Source organism: Cyanistes caeruleus, chromosome 2 (genome assembly GCF_971803275.1).
Source record: "Cyanistes caeruleus chromosome 2, bCyaCae1.hap1.1, whole genome shotgun sequence".
Taxonomy (NCBI): Eukaryota; Metazoa; Chordata; class Aves; order Passeriformes; family Paridae; genus Cyanistes; species Cyanistes caeruleus.
In genome coordinates, this window is record NC_141702.1 from 51,454,365 (window position 1) to 51,477,077 (window position 22,713).

The following is a 22,713-nucleotide window of genomic DNA, read 5'->3' on the forward strand; positions in this document are numbered from 1 at the left end:
AGATAGTCTCCAGTATCTTCACCCCACCAAAATGTTAAAGAGTACGGTTGCAAGAGAGTATTTAATCCCATTGATCAAATCCAGTACATCCAATATCTGAACTTATTAAAATAACATTTAATAAAACATTTTTCTAAGGAAATGGTCAACATATGAGTGTACTTTAACACAAAATGTTTAGAAGGTGAACCTGCTGATTATAACAGCCATTGTCAAGGCATAAGGAACTCTAACATGGCAGTACGCTAGCTATATTATTTGAAAAATTAAACCATTATGTTGGTTTTCAGCTTAAAATTCCATGTAATAGAGTAAAACCTATTACTCAGTTTCACCTATTAGGTGATTTACTTTAAACAGATTAAGTATCACACTGGAAAAACATTCAGACACTTAAAAAAGCTAATGAAAAGTTATGCCTCCCTAAATCATCGTGTTCCTGGTTGATTTCATAATTTTCCTATATAATTCTGATGCATTTCAGAACTTATAGTCATACCAGGTAAGGTGAGACAGAAAACAGCTCTGTGTGGACATAGGAATCAGGAACTCAGACTCATTCCAAGATTTTCCTTAGGAGGGAAGGATGGTGCAGCTGTTATTCAGCAGCTGTTATTTTGGAACTGACCATCCAAGACAAGTGGGGAAAAAATACCTATTTCCACAGGGATGTGAAGACAAGATCATTTGGAATAAATATTTATCAACTTTCAAGAAAGGTAAATATTTCAAAATCAAGTGGGGGAAAAAGACTAGGTTGAGGTAACCTTGTTGAAAATATTTGGAGCAATTAAGTTGTGTTTAAAGCATGAGTCTGACATCTTAAGAAATGTAGAGCCAGATATATGCACATCTTCACTTTCCCTGTTTTGTTGTCTTCAATTGCAGCTATCCCTTTCCTCAAGTGAAAATGCATGTTGTCAATTGTAAATCCATGTGTGATATTCATATGGGTATGTAAATCCATATGTGAAGAAAGACAAATCTGGAAAACAATGCTATAAATCCACTGACTTGCCTTCAGTCTTGTTTTCAGCAACAAAAGGAAATAAGTCTTAAAACTTTACATAAAGCTGTCCTGCTGTACATTGCTATTATTCCTGATTCATTAAACATTCATTTTTCTTGCTAAAATCAAACTTGTGGATTTGTACAACGATTGCTGTAGTATCTGGAGAGAGGCATTCTTTGAGTCACTAAGCTCATCAATACAAACCTTATGGCTCTTAACGTGAGAAAAACATCATATTACAGTAGATGAAGCAAGTAAGTGATTAGAAGTTTTTCTCCTACTTCCATTTAGGATTAATTTTCTTTGGTTAGTTTTGGTGTGTCTTCACCCCATACTAGCCTAAGTAATTTACAGCCAAATGTGAAGGTTTTGACTGACCTTTGTTGACTGCCAGCAGAGGTTATAAGGGAGTTATTGTAGGTAGGTGAACTCACTGTGTGGAGAGCTGTTGCTTGGGTTATTTTGTACAGCTGTTAGCACAGGTGTTTTGAGGAGAATCACTTGGTGAGTTAAAGAAGAGCTAGTTCATGCTCCTGAACCTGGAGGGGAAAAAAGAGTGTGGAGAGGTATTCAAGCATTTTCAAACCTTCAGTGATTTAGTTTCATCATTGTCATAGAATCTAGACTGGTTGCCAATCTCTCTGAAAACAGAATCTAAAAGCTGTGTGATGCTTTCAGATGGACATGACTAAAAGCTTCAGCAAACTCAGGTTAGTGAGTTTCTATGAGGAAATGAGAAAGGTGAGATTCTGCATGTATGGAAGGCTAACACTGCAATGGTTATGTCATAACTCTATAAAGATGCTTCAATGGCCAAAGGTTTTTAAAAGTTAGGTAGTTCTTTACTTCTGGTAAGGGTGAGTGGTTTGTGTGGGTGGGTGGATTAAATTAAATTCCATTGTGAGTTATTCTTCTCTCTCTCTGGAAGGTCTCTCTTATCATCTCAGGTCTGTTACTCAAAGTGTGTGGGATGATGGCTGGAGTAAAATTGCTTTTTTTATCTGGATGTAGGAGGTTTACTACTGGATAATGGTTATTTTATGTGACTTTGTGGTAGAAAGTTGATGCATGGGAACAAAGAGAAACCTGTTGAATCTTAAGGTAAATAGAGGATTAAGGACTTCAGTAGGTTTTACTAAATGCAGTGCCATCTCCCCTACAGTCTTGTAGGGCTCATTTGCCACAGGGAGACTGTGTTAAATAGCCTGGGGTGGCAAAACGAGGATGTGAGTGAAAATCATGAGTAGTAATGGTTACTGAGATTTTGTCTTGTTATGGAAGTTACTATTTTGTTTGTATTACCTCTTAGTGATAAAGACTGGACTAGTACCCTGATCCCCTGAGTCAAACTGATCTCCTGAGGCATGAAGATATAGCAGCTCATAGCCCTTATTATAGTGGGAAAACCCAAATAATGGTTCTTAGAGTCTCAGTTGTAAGGAATTTGTTTCTCAGTGGACTAGTAGGAAACAGATGAATATAGGGCAAGAGGAAGTATCAGTGAAGTAGTATGTCTTAAAGAAAATTTTGAGTAATCCATGCAAATGTGCAAGATTAGTGATCTTTTCCTGTTGAATTACAATGTTTTTATGTATCTCTCTCTCTCCATGCATGAATACATAGCATAAAGATGTTTTGTTTGCTTACATAGGCTAAAAAGTGTCTCTCCTGAAGTCAAGGGAAAAAGCTTCCCTGAGTAATAGAATTAAACCTTTGTCATATTGCATGGTCTGTGCACATTCAAATACTTAAGACTTTTGCATGAAGTTTTCTGGTGATTTTTAATACAGAGGTGATGTATTTTGAGGTTTGCTTTCAAATAGGCTTTTGGGTATTTAAAATTATATTACATTGATGAATTAAGTTGTCAACTTGTTTTTGCAAGTGTCTTGACTATTCATGGCCAGAGTTTGCCTATTGTGAGAAGTCGGACTGGGCTTTGGATAAGCATAGACCAGATTTGTTGAGTAACCCAAACAACTTCTGCATATAGAAAAATATGTAAGAAATCATAGAATATCCTGAGTTGGAAGGGACCAACTACGATCATAATAGTTCAACTCCTGGCTCTTCAAAGCTGACTGTGAGAGTCACACCATGTGTCTGAGAGCATTGTCCACATGCTTCTTGAACTCTGTCAGGCTGGTGCTGTGACCACTTCCCTGGGAAGCCTGTCCCAGTGCTCAGCCACCCTCTGGGTGAAGAACCCTTTTCTAATATCCAGCCTAAACCTCCCCAGATACAAATTCAAGCCATTCCCTCAGGTCACCAGAGAAGAGATCAGTTTTTGTTCCTACACTTCCCCTCATGAGAAAGTTGTGGACAACTCTGAGGTCTCCCCTCAGTGTCCTCTTCTCAACTTGAACAAATGAAGTGACCTCAGCCATTCCTTGTATGCCTTCCCCTATAAACTCTGTACCATCTCTATAGCTCTCCTCTGGATGTGCATCCAGGGTTGCCCCATCCCAGGTGCCAAATCCAGCACTTATTTTAACATCTGCTATTTTGAGTGTCCTTTAACAATAAGATATATTTTATTGATGATTCTGCTGTAAAAAATTTCTTGCTTTCAATGTGAATTTGTGAATATGCTTTATATGATCTTTCTTTTCTGAAATGATCTGAAGAGGGGCCTTCTTTGCATCAGAAGAAATCTTGCTCTTTGTTGCTGGTTGTTTATACCTTCAAGTCCAAGTGAACCACTGGGTAGGTTTAAGTGGCAGGGAAGAGGGGAACTGCATATAGTTGGACCTAAGATTTCATAATGAGAGCAAGAAAATATCAATATAGAATTCCAGGTAGGCAATTCTAATCTGTGAAGATGTGACCATGATGTTAGTTATTTGATGTAAGATGGTAATATTTTTCATGTTAAGAAATTGCTCAAAGGCTAGTGTAATAAAAGCTCTTTTAATAAGGGATCACTGGGTGAATTTCCTTGGCTGGTGTTCCTGGAGCAGGTAACTCTAGTTAATCACATGTAGGGCCTGCAAAACCAAAGACAATCTTTCTTCTTTGAATCCAAGCTAGTAAAAATAACTTTGCTGATGATTTAGCAAGTGAACAGTTGTGTACAGATTTATGGAAACTATGAACATTTTTACATAAAGCAGAGAAATAGAAGCACTTTATTGAATTCTATTGACCTAATACCTCCATTTCCGGTGATCTAGAAAGTGAGCTAAAGAAATATCCATATAGAAAGCTAAATTAAGTAAAAATTTCCAGTTTTATGACAAATCTCTATATGCTCAGGAAGAAAAAGAAATGTTTCTGATCAGTTTTAAAAACAAGGGAATTTCTTTATTTGACAGCAGAAAAAATCAATTAAAATTTTTCATCATGTCCACTTAGTCCCTGACTTAACATTCTCAATCAAGAAAAGTATTTTTTTTTCCCCTAAATTAGCTCATTGATGAAGGGAACATGATAATCTCTCCAAAATGCAAGTTAGTGTTAGAAAAAATTAGCAGTCAGCCACTGAAGAAGAGCTGTGGAACAAAGAAAATGGGATTAATTATGGTTGGAAAGATGGTCTTGGTTAAGAACTTTGTTCCTTTTATCTTGCTTAGCTCTGAGAAATAGAAGCAGGTGTACAAAATAGAAATTTGAAGCGTGATATAAGGTAAAATGGAGAGTGCTGCATTTTGAGAACTTATTTCTGTGTGTTGGAACGCAAAATTAAAATGCTAAAGGGCTTCAATATGAGGTAGCTCATCTGCTGATCAGTCATTATAATGTGGCTCTGCTGAAATCAACTAGTGAAAATCAGTCTCTCCTGTTAATTTTTCCAATTGAGAGATGACTCTTTTGTTGGTTTTTTTTTGGCTTTGTTTTATGTATATTGCAATATTTTTGAGAATGTGCTGGTTATAGCGGGAGAACATTTTGCAGGACTCTAGAGTCAGTGTTCAATTTAAAATATGTATTACACATAAGAAACATTTAAGATTAAAAGGCTTTATTTTGGCCAAGTAAATTACTGTAGTGCCATTTAAATCTGTAACAGTGTTTACAATATAAAAGAAAAATCTTTGGGGTTTTTTGTGCTTCTGGAGACTAAAGCTTCAGGAGGCTTTATAGCAATGCATTTTCCAAGATAAAACTGTACTTTTGCAGCTTAATTCCCAGAGTGGGAGCTGCCTAACTCTCTGAATTAATACTGTAGCTGAAGAACTATAAGAGACAGGAAGAATAAAGTTCTTGGAAAATGAAGATGATTAACAGAGCTACCCTCCTTTGAGTGTGCACAGTCTTTAATCAGCCTTAGGATACATGCACTTTGCAGTGTTACTCAGCCTGTAGTCATATACATTAGTATTTATAATCTGGCAATAATGGGAGATTAGCTGTAACAGAACCATTCATTTCAGTTATTCCTCCATTCAAATGAGGGGAAAGCATCTACCCTTCAGTACTGGACCATGCTAGGTAGCAGTGTGGGTAGTTTCCCTAACACTGTGGGTTTTGTGGCTGTTTTCCATCTGATTGCTTCATCCTGCTCTTTGCTCCAAATTTTGTACTTTGCTGTAGTCAGAAAGGGATTGCACACATAGAGGCAAACAGGTGACATGTTCTTATGGAGATTTTTATATTTTTTTTTATTCTTTGCTTCCTTTGTAAGACCAGTTGAATAGATGTTGTCAGCACTTCGGTGCAGGTTGGGCAGATGTGCTTTCTGATGTCTGAAAAGAGAAAACCCTTGTGCTTTTTTGGGCTTATTGGAAGTGCCAGAAATACCAGAGAACTGATACTCAGATGTAATTAGGATGCTGAAATCTAGTAAATATGATTATAAGTGCTTTGTGAAAATCTCAGCTTTGTGATTTGAGGCATGTTCTTCTCTCCCAAACACTGTGATGGAAGAGGAGGCAGCCTGCTTGATATGAATGGGGAAATTGGCAGAATGGGAGCCTCTCTGATAACAACATGGTGAATTGAAGAGGCCATCCATCAACAGATGGAAGTAGAATTAGGGAAGTGGCAGTCAGCAGGAGAAGAGGGCAAGAAAGCAAAACTGCAGACTCTGCTACTTGATGTTTGAATTCCAGCATCAGCTGGAATTCTATGTATTGTCTTGTTCCAACTCCCTCCTCTAGTTAATTGCTTAAGGGCAAGAAACACCCAAAAGCAAATCAACTCTCAGGATGAAAAATTTAGACAGTGTAGGTTGTTTCATTCAAATTGTTAGAAGTGCAAAACAGGACAGAAAATTCTGACATCAGTGCTGTTGTATTTCCCATATTATCTAAAGCTTCACAGTGTTTCTAGAGTTCCCACTTTAGCTGCCTTTTCAGAGACAGTTGTGAGAATAGGCAGTCAAGATGAAACATGGGAAGATCAGTGTTTGTATGATTTGGGTTTTTGGAAACTAGAATTATTTTCAGACATAATGTTAGCATTTGCTTGGACTATTTCTATTTACCAAACAATTAAATCTGTGATTCTCTTGCTGTTTCTACTTGAAGAGATGTTTGCAAAAGAATGCCTGAATAAGATCCCTCATAAATTTTTGCCCTGTTTCCTTCCTGATGGTTAAAAACACAACCATCCCTTTGTCTTTTGCTGCTATCCCACTATACTAGCCTGTTGCCTGAATTTTCAGTTGCAGTTGGAAGGAAATTATGGCCCATTGTGGGCACCAATGACATCAGATAAAACAGTTTGAAAAAACTGTAGAAAAAAGCTTGGAAGTTTCCTCAACATCCCTGACATCAATTTTAATCTCTCATATTTGTTGCCTGTAAGGCCCTTGTTGGCTAAGAAAAAGAGGGTATTGTCTCTCATCTACAGCAGGACTGTTTGCCAGCCCTTTGACTCGACAGGAGAATTTTGAGCTTTTGCGAAATTTGCAGTTGAGCAGATGGACAGCACACAGGAGGCCAAAATGACACAAAGGGAGCCCTTAGTTTGTAGAGCACAGTCTGGATCTGTCTCTAGATTATCAGCTTTGTGCCCTCTGCAAACAAGGCTGATAGAAAAAAAGAGTACTGGACTGAGACTGAAAGAAAATGTTGTGATGTGTAAGAGTACAAAATGTGGGTCAAGACTTTTAAACATCCTTCCTAGTTCTTCAAGCTGGGTAGGGAATGTGAAAATTGGAAGACTTATACACAAGAAGCTTTCTTACTCAGTACATGCCTTGCACTTATCAGACAAGCAGATAGCTTTTTTAATTTTTTCCACCAGAAAATTTCAAGGCACATCACTGTGACCTTGCAAGACACAGGGTTCCTTTCTGGTACAGCTTCACTTAAGATTTTCTTAGCAGAAAGCACTAGCATGTGGAATCTTGCTCAGACTTCACATAGCGACCCTGAAAAATTGATTAATGCAAGAGGGTAGCCTTTCCTCTTCAGAATTAGGAATAGAAAAGAAGTTAATACATGGGAAAAGGAAGGAAAAGAAAAAAAAAAAAAAGAAAGAAAAGAAAAAAATTAAGAATCACACTGAGGCTTAAGAACTCATTTGGTCATCTCCCTCCTCAAAGGCTTCTTCCTTTGTTGAAGGCTAAGGTATTGGCACTTGACCCACAGGACTTTAAAGGAGAAACTCATGACAGGTTGTTCCCAAAGGATTTCTTTGATACTTTAGTCAAATAGTCATAAAAATTCCAGAGCTGCTGCTGGAAAAGTGGGGGGCAGGGTAGAAAATAAGCTGAAAAAGGAGAAAAGCTAATAGTTAAAAGGAGTCTTATTCTTTCCCCTTAGGACAAGACATGTAGATAAATTCAGAGGTCCTTGAAGGAAAACTCTGAAATGTCAATGGTGTGACATTGAAAAAAACCCTACCCAGCCAAATCCACTGATTTTACTAAAGAATTGCTCTTCTGGTATAATATATTAAAAATAAATTTTAAAAGTAAGGATTCAATTGACAATACATTCTATCTCTCCCTAGCAGAAACTCCCCACTTGATATTCTTCTGGAGATAAGACTTTAGCAGTGGCCTTTGCAGTGAAGTATTAACCCTGACCCTCAGTGATCTGATTTCTGTATCTAGAAAGCCAAGGTCCATGGGGAAATATATATGTCAAAATAAAAACAAGAAGTTTTATGTAACAATAAAAGAATATCTAAAACTTGATGTTTTCTTTCTTTCAGCCCAATTATGTAAGGCATGATTACTGAAACACCAGACAGATATTAGCCCCAAAGGGGCAGAGACGGGGAAATTCAGTCATTTTTTCTTTTCCCTTTTTCTGTTTTATGGAGAGGCTCTCCAGGAGGAGAAATTGTCCTGCTTTAAGTAAACATGAAATGTCATTTTTACTTGGCAAAAGGAAAGATTGGCTACATAGAAATTAATGAGCTTTGTTTTAACATGATCTGCAAATGAGACTTCACAAGTGAAATGACTTACCACTATGGCATCATCAATTGAATCAGATTTGGCAGTAAAATTTCCAGATCACATGCAGAGTGTACCCAAGTCTCTGCCTAGAGGCCTCAAAATTGATCTCAACTAATTCTGGATATCTACAATGTGGAGATTTTCTGCAACAGTTGATTTAGTAAACATTTAGACAATGAAAATAAATAAATGAATTGGAATGCAATTTGATTTATTTGATTATTGTATTTTTTAAATTTGTATTTTATATATGTATTTTATTGTATTTTTAATTGTATTTGACTGTAATTTGATTAAATGAATTGTTGCCAGATGGTACCTGTTTCTCTCCCTGATGTAAAAAAAACCAAAACAACAAAGAAACCAACAAAACAGCAAAGCAACTCAAAACCTAGGGTGAGCATCTTAAATGTTGTCAACTACATACAATAACCTACATAATAGGATTGTTAAATTGATGTGTATCTGAGGTTGAAGTCAGATATATTCCTTACTGATACAAAGTAAAAGATAGCTCCTCCCAAGTTTTTTTTTTGAGGAACATAAACTTTAATTTTGGTCACCACAAGGCATTCAAGGTTCTGCAGGGGTAGAATGGAAAAATCTACCCCAAAGTACTTGTGGTGTTAGGGAGCAGTCCTATCAAAGCATACCCAACTTGGTATTTTATGTTGCTGGGATTTAGTGAATGTTTTACTTGTTTGGTCAGCAAAACTTTTCTTAAGAGCTTCTTTCCAAGTTGAACTGAATCTCCATAAACTTACCGTGATGTTTTCTGAGCCTGTTTCATTCTGAGAAACATTCAGTAACACTTTTGCTGGCCTCTTGATATCACGGCCACATGTTTCTCAAGCAGATGTTTGTATGCTGGAAATACTAATTTAAATTGATTATGAAATCACTTATCCTTCACAGAATATTGAGTACAAGTGTGTTACTGTTGCAGGAAATTAGTCAACATTTGGGTTGAAGAACCTGAAGTAATGTTTCAGCATGTAGTGTTAAATCCTCAGCCGCAGTGATTCTGCATTATTTGGCACTTGAAACCTTCGGGTCAGGGCCGATGCCTGAGTGTGGTCTGTACCATACAATCTACATACTAGAAGTTACAGGAAACAAAGCAGCTGTATGATTTATTATTCTTCCTAAAAGTATTTGTGAAAGCTTAGTAAAGTGCTATGACAATTAGAACAGCCTCTAGGTTTACTAGTTGAAATTAAGTTTGTGTGAACTAGGGTTCCATTCTAAACTTCTGCTTTGTTGCTCATAAACTTCTGTAATATTTTCCTCTTTGTCCTAATTTTCTACAGGCATTTTTTTTGCCTGACTGTGGTTCTAGTAGTGTTTTATTGTGGACTTTCAGCAACAATAGTTCTACCATTTTTAGTGTATGAAAGCTAAAGGAAAATGCCTTTCCTCTTCAGTGACTCCTTGGATTTGTGCTTAAATGTTCCTCTAGTCAGTGAGGTGGGAGGTAGAAAGCTGAAATAGCCCCTACTGTGGAAGAGCAAATTTCTTTTTTTTTTTTCTGATGAAAACTGGATTTAGTTTGGCAAATGAGGAGAAAACTGCAAAAATATACACATGCAGTTTTTGTGTATTTTAAATAACCGTTTTAATGTGATTTTTATCACAGACTGTACACAAACAGCTGTGGATATTAACCAAGGACTTTGCAATGGAAAAGCTGTCAGTTTTATATCCCAAATAGCACACACAAATACTGAGCAATAGCCTTTTGCTCACAGTTTTTCCATAGCTCTTACTTTATCAGTGTCAAATAGACCACTACATTTTCAATATGCAGCTGTTCCGCATTAACCCTGGGTGTATCAGGCAACTAAACTTTATACAAGAGGGGAAGCTAATATCCATGACAAGCTATCTAATTTCCATGTGAGTTTACACATACATAGTTCTTCTTGTGCTACAAAACAATCTTTATTTAATTTTGGTAAGCTTCAAATGCAACTTTTTGTTATGTTTTCCCCCAGAAAAATATTGCTGGTTTCACAGCATCTCTAAATCATAGAGTGGCTTGGTTTGGAGGGGACCTTGGAGATCATCCAGTACCACCCCTGTGTATGGGCAGGGACACCTTGCACTAGATCAGGTTGTTTGGAGCTCCATCCAACCTGGCCTTAAACAGTCAGGGATGAGAAATCTACAGCTTGTCTGGGCAACCTGTTCTGGTGTTTTACCACCCTCACAGTAGAGAATTTCTTCCTAACACCTAATCTAAACCTATGCTTAGTCTGAATCCGTTCCTCCTTGTCCTGTTACCAAATGCTCTTGCAAATACTGTCTCTCCATCTTTATTGTAGCCTCCCTTCACATACTGTAAAGAATTAAGTCACCCCATAGCTTTTTCTTTTTCAGACACAACAGCCCCAGCTCTTTCCTCATAGGAGATGAGCTCCATCCCTCTGATGGACTTGGTGTCCCCCTTCTGAAATTTCCAACAGGTCCACATCCTTCCTGTGCTGAGGATGCCAGAGCTGGACACTGACTGCACTCTATATGGAGTCTTGTGAGAGCAGAGTGGAGGAGCAGAATCACTCCCTTGACCTGCAGGTCATGCTGCTCTTGATTCAGCCCAGGATGCTGATGGCAACAAGGTTGTAGGAATCCATATGATTGATGTGAATTCAATCCCTGTGCCAATGTTCTTAAAATTTTAGCTCTTTGGTGTTATGGGAATTGTACTGAGAAGTTTAGTCAGTTGTTGAAATTAATATGGTACTATTAGAAGATACACACTGATGTTCTGAGAGCTGGTGTGTTTTATTTTGTGCAGTACATTGATAAAAGATAAAAGTACTTAAAAGTACTTAAAAATCTATGTTCTGAAAAGTTAGAGTTTCAGTATGAGTTTTGTACAACCATATTTAATGTTCTGTATCTGAGATTCCTGGTCTGTGATCAGTGGTGTGTTTTTGAAACTGAGATATGAAAGCCAAATTAGTGATGGAAGCATTGTTTATCATCTCTGTCTTGGGCTTCTGATTCTGTCCTGGGGTTTCTGATATCATCTATGACAGTAACATGATTGGTTCTTTTTAAAATGCAATACATTTCTATAAATCACACTGATAATTGTGTTCAGTGTAAAAAATAAAATGGTGAAGTGCCTTTTTATATATTACCCAGATCTTTTAATAATAGGTTTGTTCGATTTTCAAGAATAGGAAGAGGCAAGGCGATAAAAGTGGGAAAGCCCCAAAATATTCTGTGGAAAGAGATGGGTGTATCATATGGCAACATCCATCTTTATTGACCTACAACTGAATATTGACCTGGTCTCTCATTAACTTCAAGAGGAAATTGAAATATTTCCAAGGGCTGCCAAAAATAAGGAATATGAATTGGTTGATACAGTATTTTGAAGAATAGAGTGCAAAGCTGTTAATGAGCTGTTGTGGCTCCTTTCTCTATGAAAGACAAGTTGCTTTAATCAGAAAGGTCATGCATGTCAGATAGCATTATTGTTTCCTGTGTTCACTTGACTCTACTTCAGTCTGGGGGAATTAAGATTTCAATGAACATTATTAATAGTTAAGACACATGTCTGGAGATGTGGACACTTCTGCATTCAGCTCTGCTGAAATTTCACTTTTGATTTATTGGCATTGCTGTTAAGTACTGCTTAAATACAGCCAGATTATATGTGTCACTGAAACCCCTTGAGTCATGCAAGTGTTAAATTTATAGCACAGAAAATACCTTAGGGATCAGTGAAGCACAGCTAGTTCTACCTTGAACCTGAACTCTAGGAGCACTTTCATTATTCCTGAGGTTTAAGTGATACAGTCATATTTCATAGATATACTGGAAAGAGAATGGAAGAGTTGTGATTCACTTTGGTTGAGACTCAATTAATTTGGGGATTATCTGTAGATAATAATTCCCTGTGGTGGTCAGGCTGTCCCAGAGTTTGTGCTTGTTTGGTGATCCAGGGGGTTAGATAGGCTTCTGTTTGGAGGCAGTTCTCCAAAGGCACTCTAAATACAGACTTCACTCCCTTTTTTCCCCTCCCTGTTACATTCATAATTTTTGTGGATCTGCAAGCTGTGTTAGGGCTAGCCAGTATAGTCACTGCATAAAAAATTGTTAGAAATACTAAGAAAATTATGAAAACTATAAAAAAAAAAAAGTCTTTTGAATGGTATTTCACAATAGGATCCCCCAAATAACAGAAAGCTGCATGTGGGGTAATTTGAGAAAGTATTTTATTTTTTTGTCATATCTGGGAGGAGGTTTTTATGCTTGCTTTTTTGTTATATATGTGCATGCAGAAAAAAGGATACCCATTAGGAGTTCAAAAACTGGTTTTGCCCCCAAAATGGAGAAAACCAAAGTGAGAGAAAAAGCCCACCACTGTTCATTGATCTTGAAAATGTTTGGTGAATTGTATCCTGATGAGCATTTCACCATTGCAGGCAGACTGTCTTCTTGCAAACTCCTCTAGCCAGAGCAGGAAGACATCTGTCAGGTTCCACAGGAATCCCTGTCCTAGCAGAAAGGGTAGTGTTGCTGTCTGAGTTCTCTTGACCTGCAATGAGCCTAGACTGTGTAAAAAGTCCTTTATCACAGCTTGAGTGGAAAGGAAGCATAGTCATCTTGTGTCTGTTATTTCTATACAGGTACAGGGAAGAAAAAAGGAACAGAAAAATGAAGTGGAAATATATTTAGATCATTGTTACGACTATAAGCTTTTTTATTGGACTGAGGTCAAGATTCTGCTACAGGAAAGGTTGATAAAGGCTAACACAGGAAATGATTGCTTTCAGAAATTACATGGCAATCTTGCCATATTGTTTCTTTTCATTGTCTAGGAAAGGCTGAATTTTGGTGGGGTTTTTTTCTTGTTTTTTTTTTGTTTTGTTTTGGTTTTTTTTTTGTGTGTATGTTGTTTTTTCCCCTTAATGTTTACATTGGCTATGTTTTGCCTCTTTGGTTCACTTCATTGAAAAATGGAGGTTTCTTTGCTTTTTTTATTTTTTATTTTTTTAATCCTAAAGTTTATTCTGCTCCCTCACCTAAGCCCTTTCTTTAGGTGCAGTGAAAGCTGGCTATTTTTGACTCTTGAAACCCACATTATAGAATACAGTTTGGTGGCTTAGAAAATGAGATGAATATCCATATACCCAAGTTTATAATAGGGTCAGTGCAGCTGTGTAGGAGGAGTGTACAGATGCACACTAAGAGCTTATTAGGATAGATAAAAATTATAAAGTCTTTACTTGTTGCAACTATTGTGCCAAAGTGAGGTATGCATCTACAAATCACTGAACTTCCATTCAGCATCCCTTTTTAAATAAAAAAACCCACATCAGTCAGCTCTTTTTTGCTGTAGCATCTGCCTGTGCAAAGGCTGTGGAGAATAATATTCAGAGGTAGGGCTGTCTCCCAGCACGATTAGTTGGGCAGACCGTAAGTAAAGCATCTTTTCCATCAAGGATTATGATATTTTAGAGAAAGGCCACCAATCCTTTCGTAGTGTGAACTCTCGTCCGCATCCGTTTTAAGGTATTCTCAAATATGTTTGGAAACACAGCAAAGATGATTCTTCTCCTTTCAAAATTATCTTCTTATCTGAGCAGTTTGCAGCTCTAATGAAGATCTATATTCTCTATACAAATTTTCATCTCTTTTCATCTTCCCCAGAAGGATGGGGAAGTAGCTGTGCAGCCACTAATTACTGAGAGATTAAATCACTCTTTGTGATAAGAAAGGAACCTCAGTACCATTTTTTCAAGCCAAAACTGATAAAAAGCTAGAAACAAATACTCCTTTTTGGATGGCCAAGTGGTAACACCATAATTGAATGTGCTACTATCTCAACACAAGGGCAGCTATAGGATGTGACAACTCTGATTATCTTGAAAAGCCAACAGGGTTTTAGCATCTGCCAGCTCATTCCTGTTGGTGATGTGACAAATATCTTTAGCAGAGGAAAGCTAGAAATACCTACATTAACAGTACCCAATTCTCTCTCTCCCTAATTGATTTTTGATGCTGAGGAAGAGGAGTCATACCAGAAAGGATGCTTATAGGTTAACTTTTGGAAGGTGAAACTTTATATTATACTTGCAGAGTGAAAACTTTTAAATACTTTAGATCATGAAGGAAAAAGAAAAAAAATCATAAACTTCTTCCCCGTGATATCTTATGCAAGAGTGGCCTGACTTAAATGCTTAATGAAGGAGAAGACTGAAGATTAAAAATACTAAAACTTTTCTTCTTTTTCCTTTACTTGCTGTTTTTTATTGAGTTGTGGTAGTTAAATGAGGGCATACTGTCCAATAGGGTTTCAAACCTTTGGAAGAGAGATGCCAAAATGTCACTGTTAAATCTCCAAAGCCTTCTATTGTGGCAAGACAGGAGCAAAAGCAGCATTTTACAAGTTGCCTAAGAACTTGCCTCAGGGCATCTGAGGTGCTACAAGTCAGATTAGACTTGTCCCAGAAATCAAAACTCTGAACTTGAACGGGTGTTAGCACAAGTATCAATCTTGTACTAACAAGAACAGAAGAAGGGATGTGATAATTTAAAATATAATGGTACTCTCATTTCCCTTGTCTTCAGTGCAGCTATTGTTAATAATACATAGGTGCTTATTCTATTCGACTATGTTCCACTAGATTCAAAGCTTAAATTGTTACCATTTTAGGTTTACTCTGATATCTGTAGTTGTCTGTGTTGTATAAGTTGAACTTTATTACTATAAAAAAGTGATAATAATAATAACAACAATAATAATTCAGTGAACAAAAGTCTTAGTAATATTTCCTACCCAATCAGCCTGAAGCTACATTTGCATCCCTCTTGTTTCTCTTACCCCTCTGACATGTCCAGATCAGCTTTAGTGCTGATGTGGTGCCAAGGTTCAAGGTTGCTGGAGACCTGAGCATTGGGAGCTCTCGGTGCTTTGTTTGCCCTCTAGTGGCATTGGAAGGGCTGGGGGTGGCTGAGAGGTTACACTGCTGGCTGACATCCCTAATCCGGGGGTGTTCAACCAGTGGAGAGACAAACCCAAGCAGTTCTGTTAGCAGAGCATCTTCTTTCTGCCTTGTGTTTGAAATGGGAATCTGTCAGGTACAGGATTGGAACGCAAAGAGCTTTCTTCTCTTGCATGCCTCCAAGAAAATTCTTTGACTGTAAGGGGGAAAGCTGTTCTTCCAAATGAAATAACTGTTTACATGGATGCTCAACACATTAGAGACAGAAAATTGCAATTGAAAGAGATATGAGCATTTTCTCATTCTTGTGTTATTAGAAGGTTACTTTAATTTTATAAGTGACACAATTTTTTTTACATTTTCACTTCTATGATTTCTGTAGAATAATGTCAATTACAATTCATTAGTTGTCTTTTAATTTAAAGACATGATGAAATTGCAGTTGCATCTCAGCAAATTTCCTTAGCTGAATCATAGAAGAGATAAACATTTGTTGATTTGCCTTGACATGGTATCCTTTTTCTCTAAATTATATTTTGATACATTTGATAGCTATAAGTATCTTCTGCCACCCACAATTAAAACTTTCTGTCTGCAGTGACATGGTTACGCTCCAGTTTCTACAAAAATGATGAAAATACCAATTCAGATTGTGATTATACAGGAAAGTCAGCTGCAGAATAATGCCTTCCATTCACTGCTCTTTGGCACTGGATGTAATTTGTGACTGCTACAGATGCTGGTAACTACCCTTTTCCTTTTCCTTTTCCTTTTCCTTTTCCTTTTCCTTTTCCTTTTCCTTTTCCTTTTCCTTTTCCTTTTCCTTTTCCTTTTCCTTTTCCTTTTCCTTTTCCTTTTCCTTTTCCTTTTCCTTTTCCTTTTCCTTTTCCTTTTCCTTTTCCTTTTCCTTTTCCTTTTCCTTTTCCTTTTCCTTTTCCTTTTCCTTTTCCTTTTCCTTTTCCTTTTCCTTTTCCTTTTCCTTTTCCTTTTCCTTTTCCTTTTCCCATATGAAAATGACTGCGTGCAGATTGTCGTTTCTCGGACCAGCACAGACTGTGGTCTGTGCACATGTAAGACATACTCTTGAGGACCTTTTTTCAAATAGGTATGTCTCAATAGCCCATTCTCTCTGCAAGTAGAAAACCTCTAGGCTCTACCAAGCTTGCTTGTAACCACTCAGGTTGTTTTTAAGGATGGATGCTATGACTGTGTCTGTATTCAAAATACTTCCTCTCTCTTTGAAATGAGAACATGTATCTCATTGAAATGTTTACACATTTTCAGGTGTTGCTTTTGCCTGCAGCAGCTAGAATTCTCAAGTATTTGTGTTTATGTGTATGCAGTGATCAGGAGATGAGGTGCTTGGATGAGCATTCCCAATGAACAGTTTGCATGCAGTCACCTGTTCAAGTAAGCCAAGAGTTTTTTGGGTGTTCCTCTGCCAATAATTCCTTGAATATTTATTACCGGGATGGGAAGTGAGAACAGACTGTCTATATTTACCTAGCAAATTATTGTGTCTTTGTTAAACACCTGAACCTTGAAATATTCAATCACTTGTCAGCTTCTATGTTACCATGAGGCTATAGAGATGTAGCTCCTTCAGATAACTTGTTCTAGCAAGGGAAATTAATCTTTATCCTGAGGAAAGGCTGAGTTGTTCCTAGTGCATACACATGCAAAGCGCTACTCAACACTTTCTTTTTAGATGTTTTCATCAGATCACCTCTCTTTCTGGGTAGTAGGTGACATTTACCTGTGAAATCAAGTGTTAACACAAACCTAGCTTCTCCTGTAATCTGGGGAACTAATATAGAAATTCAATGGATTTGCACGTTTTGTTTTGTTTTCCAAGTCTGTTGTATACTTGATTCAATAATGAAAATTCATTTACATGCTATACTGTTAAATTAGTTTTTGGAAAGAACAGAAATAAAAGTGTGGAGAAATGCTTTATGGTATTGCATATCTTGAAGCTGTTTTGCCCCAGCAGTATATTACTCCTTTTTGTCACTGTTTTTCAGATAGTTTGCCTTTTTTTGTGTGAGACGTAATGCTGAGTGAGACATAATGCTGAGTAAGACTTAATACTGAGAAGAGTGAAGAGATTGGTATGTAGAAACTGAAAAGCCAACTAGAATCCTTCATAATGGCTCTTTTACCACTCCTGTCACCATCTGAGGAATATTTTTTCTCAGGAAAAAAAAGTCTTTTGTCAACTTAGTTAAAGGGAGATGCCTCTTGCAAAGTTTTATTGCCAGCTCAAGCAGCCCTTTTCATAGCTGTGTTCGCACCATTGGCAGCATCTGCTTGGCTGCATAAGAGTTGGCATGTCTGCATGAGCTGTAACTGCATATTCATTACTGTGTTGAAGTATTCTCGAACAGTCAGATCACTGGAAAATTACTTCTTGTTTTTGAAACTCCTGGTACAGAGACTTCTCTGTCCTAGGCAAGTGTTATGAAAAACATGAATTTGCTAACAGCAAAAAATGTATAGCAGAGCTCCTAACCTAATTTTAATAGCTTCAAGCAAGTCCTTTTCATGAAATGTTGAATAAGGTATCCTGGCCTTTATCAAGAATCATGTAGCCATCAGGACTAGAGAAGCGACTGTCCCCCAGGGCTTGGTGAGGCTGCACCTTGAGTATTGTGCCTGTTCTGGGCCCCTTAGTACAAGAAAGACATTGAGGTGCTGGAGTGAGTCCAGAGAAGGGCAACAGAGCTGGTGAAGAGTCTAGAGAGTAATTTTTATTAGGAGCAGCTGAGGGAGCTGGAGTGGTTTAGCTTAGCTTACTTTTCTAGTAAGATCAAGGGTAACCTTCTTGCTCTCTACAGCTGCCTGAAAGGAGGTTGTAACCAGGTGGGGACCGGTCTTTCCTCCCAGAAGCTAGACAACTTGACAGGACAACGAGAAATGGTCTCGAGGTGTGCCAGGGAAGGTTCAGGTTCAACATTGTAAAGAACTTCTTGACTGAAAGGGTTTGTAAACATTGGAACAGGCTTCCCAGCCTGGAGTCACCATCCTTGAATGTGCTCAAGAAACAACTGGATGTGACACTTAGCACTTTTTTTGGTTGATATTGTGGTGTTCACTCAAAGGTTGGACTCAAAGGTCTTGGAGTTCTTTTCCAACCTTAATGATTCTATATAAACCCACTTTACTGGAAGCTTTGAAGATGGCATGTGATTCACTGGTATCTGTGTATAATTTGTGTGTTTTTTATATGGCACAAATGTCATTCTCTTAGATTCATTTTTCTGCTTATGAGTTGACCTCTTTAATGTCAGTAGTAGACATACAAACAGAATCATGATGATCCTAGGGTATGTACATCTTTTCATAACAATTTTTAATAGCAAATCAATTCCAACTGGCAACAGAACCCCAAATGAGAATGACAAGAGAAAGGTGAAGATAGACTTGAGTCTGATTGGAATAGATATCCCAGCCATAAAAATATGCACATGATTCTAGAAACTAATAGTGCTCTCTCAAAGGAGAGCCTTGGAAGGCGGGCATGGATGAGCGTGGAGAGACTGCTGAGAAACAAGTAATGGTTTATGGGGAATGTCAAACTGCACTTAGCTGTCAAAGCTCATAACTTCATCCTGCAGTGGGCAGCACTACTAGAGTTTGCACTTCTGGGGGGATAACAATTGTGCTGTTTCCTTTGAAGAAATGTAGGAAAGCATCATATGCAGTGAAACTAAGCCTTACAGGATGTATATGACTGTCAGTCACATTGGTTATAAATAAAATACAACCTAGAAGAAGGTAACCTGTTATTACTCAAGTACCAGTAAAAGTTGTGCTGTAGATGCTCAGGGGGTTGGTCAGAAGGAGTAAGTTCAGCCTAGTGAGAAGAACCTCTCTAGATTGACCATTTGTTGCAATTTATATTAGTAGGCAAAAGGCAGCTGCCTGTGATTATCATCCATCTTGTCTGGGAAGTCTTTGACAGATAACACACAGAAATCAAGAAAGGAGATAATGCTAAACTACATTAACATGGGCAGCTTCCAGTGCTGCTGCTTGGGCATCAAAACTCTTAGAGTATTGTCAGCCAGGGACTCTGACAGACAATGGGTAACACCTCTCCTCTAGAAACAAGTTATTTCTTCATGATGCCCTGAGAGCTACCTTTCATACCTTGCTGGCATTACCATTATACATTGCCACTGCAAAACAGCAGATTTGAAGTTAAATGGGAAAGACACCTAGTTGTTACCAAAAAAAACAAAAACAAAACCACAAACCAAGCAACCAACCAAAACCAAAAAAATTAAAAAGAAAACCCTTCAAGACCCCCCAATTAGAATTAGATATGTAATATCCACTGAGTAGTGTGATTTGGTAGGAGGAAGTTTCTACTTCTGTTGTATCCAGTAGTCAGTGTACAGAATTGAGATGCATAAAGAGCACTTTGTTATAATGAATATTAATTAATGCATATATTGATAGATGGAGAATTTTCTGAGAACTAAAATACTTATTTAAAGTATTTCAAGTGGACCATGAAATTAAGTACAGCATGTGGTCAGCCATGTGGGAAGTTCTCTTGATCCTTTAGGTAAAACTTAGAGTGTCTGTTATTTCTGTGTCAATTTATATGGCATGGCACTTGACCGATTTACATGTTTGAAATAATTTTAAATATTTCTGTGAACAGGTTTCTTTTGATTTTTATAGCTTTAGTCACAGTGTGTGTTCTGAGCGCAATGGAGTAGAGAAGTAGAGAGAATTTTGTTTTCATAAGTGGTCTCCACAAAGTGTTATTAAAAAATGCTTAACAGAATGGCTTTTAATATTTATTTTCTTTACAGGGAAACAGAGATTTAATTTATGGCTATATATTTACTACACATCTTAAAATCTGCACAGTAAGACAGGTTTCTTGGTTGTGTTTTACTGCTGAGATTGAGAATTTAGTCGCTTTAAAGACTTGAAAGCATTTCAGTTTGTGAGATGTAAATAATGTTAGTGTTTTCACACCTACTACATTTAAATAGGTTTAACAGCCACACCATCAAAACTTCAGATATTTAATGAGGCTTCACATAAGATGAGGTTTTTTCCCAGTTCTCTGATAAAAAATTATCTTTGTCTATCATCTGATTCTGCATTACCAGGGAAGTCTTGTTTTGTTCCCCCAAGAAAGAAGATGTGGGCTTTGAGAATTTATTTTGATAGGTTAAACTAAATTCTCTAGTCATCAGAGTTAGGGCAGGACTTGGCACCTTACAGGATTTATTAACATAAACCTAAGGAGAGAGGTGAAGATGAGTGGTCTTATTTTGATCTTTTCTTTTAAAATAACGAATTAAACAACTCTTCAAAGTGGAAAAACAAGGCTGAAGTAACTTGAGGCTGGACTGTTCACAGAAATAGCTAGCTGGTAGTCTGAGATATTAACAGCTAACCAGATTGAAAATCTCCATCATGCAAAAATTCTATTGGAAGTGCATGAAAAAGCTTGCACAAAGTTTGAAAGCCTGCAAACCAAAACAACAACCTCTTCCTGACGGTAGTGGAATTCATTAGGGAAATACTACTACATCTACTTTTCCTTCACACTTACTTAGGAGGTAGCAGCTTCCTGGTTTGGTTTTTGTCCTCTTATCCATGTTTGGGTAAGAATTGAAGTGTAATTCAATGTTCTTAAGAAAACAAAATCAACAACAAAGACTTCCTAGGAAATAACAATAGAATTGATGCTGGCATTTGTTGTCTTCTCCAAACGCCAAGATATTCTACACTCCCTGGGAAATCAAAAAGTATAAGTAGGGGGTAAATAGCAGGACAAACAGTTTCTACAAGGCATTAAGGACAGACCCACAAGAAAGACCTAACTGAGGTGGGAACATAAATGTCCTCTGAACACAGTGTCTGCGATAGCTTTTGAAAGCCAGCTAGTACCTCTGAGCTCTAGCAAGCCATTAGCTGAAAGGACAACTGCATGCATTTTTAATGTGCCTCATTTGGATCCTTCACATCCTGACCAGTGTTTGTGACTCCTTGAAAACACTTTGTAAAGCTATTATGGTATTTTGTTTAAGAACATTATTTCTGTTTGGAGAGAAGCCATGGAATAGAATGAGAATGTTATTCAGACCTTTTTAACATGTTGCAGATAATGGGAGGAGTCCAAACTGGCATCTTCAAAAAGTATGCAGATACCTCTGCTTGAAATATAATGTCTTTCATGATGCAGTTTGCAGATGTTTATGTGTACGCAGATGTAAACATTCTGGGGTTTTATGCTGAATGCATTTGTCGTTGACATAATGTCATTTTTTAAGACTTTGCAGTGGTGGGGCTGGGCAGGGGCATAAGTGCAACCTGTTTTTTACCATCTCTGTACATCGCTAGAAATGAGAAAACATCAATGTCTGAATATATTTATAGTAGTATGACAGAATCTCAACCCTGCTGAAGTAAATGGAAATTTATAAAGACTACAGTAGTATCAGAATTTTAATTATCGGTACTTACAGTTTGTTCATACAATGCTTTCCCTGTACAGATTAGTAATTGCTTGCTGCCTCAAAAGTCTTTGTTCAATTACATTTAGGAGAGAGGAGTTCCCTAGAGCAGCTGATATGTGAAGAGCTCTTTTACCGAAGCTGACCAGTGTTGCCAAGGATTTCACTTACGCTGCCAGGTCTGATTTTTAAAAGGGATCAGAACCCAGTGTGATAATCACGTTAATATTTGGTGCTGAAATGAAGCCGAACATATCTGAGAATCTTGGCCCAGGTTTGAGTTGCAGATTGTCTTGTGAATTGTTCAGGTGAGAAAACTACCAAGTAAGAGGAATGATCTTTGGAAACTAATGAAATGAAACATACAGTAAGAAGCAAAAATATCTCTACTGCCCAATTAAAAGGTTTTACTTAAAAGTAATCTTTTTCCACTTGAAGTTAATCTTAAGAATATAGAAAAAATATTTGCAGTATTTTCTATATCTAGCATTTAGTTTAGTAACATTCTTATTTTTATAAAGGCAAGAGACATGAAATCCCATCCTGATTAAGTGAAAGGGAATCTCTTTAAGGTTTTGTAGGATACTGGGGTGTTTTACTCTCTGTCTTCATCTTGGATTTTGTTGAAAATCAGAGGGAGGAGAGTACTTCTTTGGTGTTTCTAAAACTTTGTTTTGGTTTTTTTTAAGTTTTTATTTCCTGGAATGTCTAAGATAAGAAGAAATCAAACTTGTCTGAAAGACAAAATATAAAATTGCTTTTGATCTATTCCAATAACAGCTTTCTTTTCCAGAAAATTGCATGCTCTTGAATGTTGAATCAAAGAAACCTAAACATGTATGGAAACCTGTGTATTCACTCAAATGACTCGAGTGGTTACTCAGGTACTAAATTAAAAGG

At 37.3% G+C, this 22,713-nt stretch overlaps 1 protein-coding gene and 1 long non-coding RNA gene across 3 annotated transcripts in view; both read left to right on the plus strand.

Moving 5' to 3' along the window:
- Positions 1–22,713, plus strand: part of NKAIN2 (sodium/potassium transporting ATPase interacting 2) — a 529,063-nt gene that overhangs the window by 74,509 nt on the left and 431,841 nt on the right. The window lies entirely within an intron of this gene.
- Positions 1,548–7,677, plus strand: LOC147654805 (uncharacterized). Its single transcript, XR_015283178.1, has 2 exons — positions 1,548–1,726; positions 5,637–7,677. It is a non-coding gene; the product is annotated as an uncharacterized LOC147654805 (long non-coding RNA).